This window comes from Apaloderma vittatum, unplaced genomic scaffold (assembly GCF_000703405.1).
Source record: "Apaloderma vittatum isolate BGI_N311 unplaced genomic scaffold, ASM70340v1 scaffold515, whole genome shotgun sequence".
NCBI lineage: Eukaryota > Metazoa > Chordata > Aves > Trogoniformes > Trogonidae > Apaloderma > Apaloderma vittatum.
This window is the reverse complement of record NW_009717458.1, coordinates 6366-7107: the sequence shown is the minus strand read 5'-3', so window position 1 is coordinate 7107 and position 742 is coordinate 6366.

Here is a 742-nt window from a genome sequence, read left to right as displayed (position 1 = left end):
AGAGAGGAGAAGGAAAAAGAAAGAGATGAGAGGGGAGAGGGGAAAGGAAAGAGGGGAGGAGGGATGCTCAGCTCAGTTCCCTTCTCTCAGACTAGTTCAGGAACTGGAGGAAACCTGCAGGATTCTCCAGATCCTGTAGCATTTTTAGAGCCAACCCACACCCCTTTTCTCAATTGTCACTGTGCCCATAGACATCCTCACAGCCGATTCTGGGGGTTTTGCCATCCCCTCCTCGGCTGCCATCTTCTTGCAGGAGCTACCCCCTGCATCAGGACGGCCACAAGAACACAACGAGCCATCTTCTCCCCATGCAAGAGAAGAAAGACCCAAACTCCTCCTCCAGTTTAGAAGCAATCAGGGACTTGATATTCCTCTAGAACACTCCAAAAGAAGACCTTAACTCCCTGTACCCGCTTCTCCATGCCCCAAAGTCCCCTTTACCTGCTGCAGAGCACCCAGGCAGGGACTTCTCCATGCACTCCACTGCCGTCCTGGGAAGCAGGGCACCGGCCGAGGACTGGGGATGTCTATATAACACGGAGGTGTTTCACACAGGCGCGTTGCGCAAAAGCTGGAGCAGGGACAGGGGCAGCTCCCGGGGAGTGAATGCAGAGGAACTTGTTCAGGTTTTAAAGCCCTGACATTCTCTTGGTTGGCCAGGGAGTGGGCGAGGAGACCGCGTCAGGCGTCAGAGGGCAGGGACAGGCGGCATGGTCCTGCCGGCTTTCCCTCTTGTAGTGGG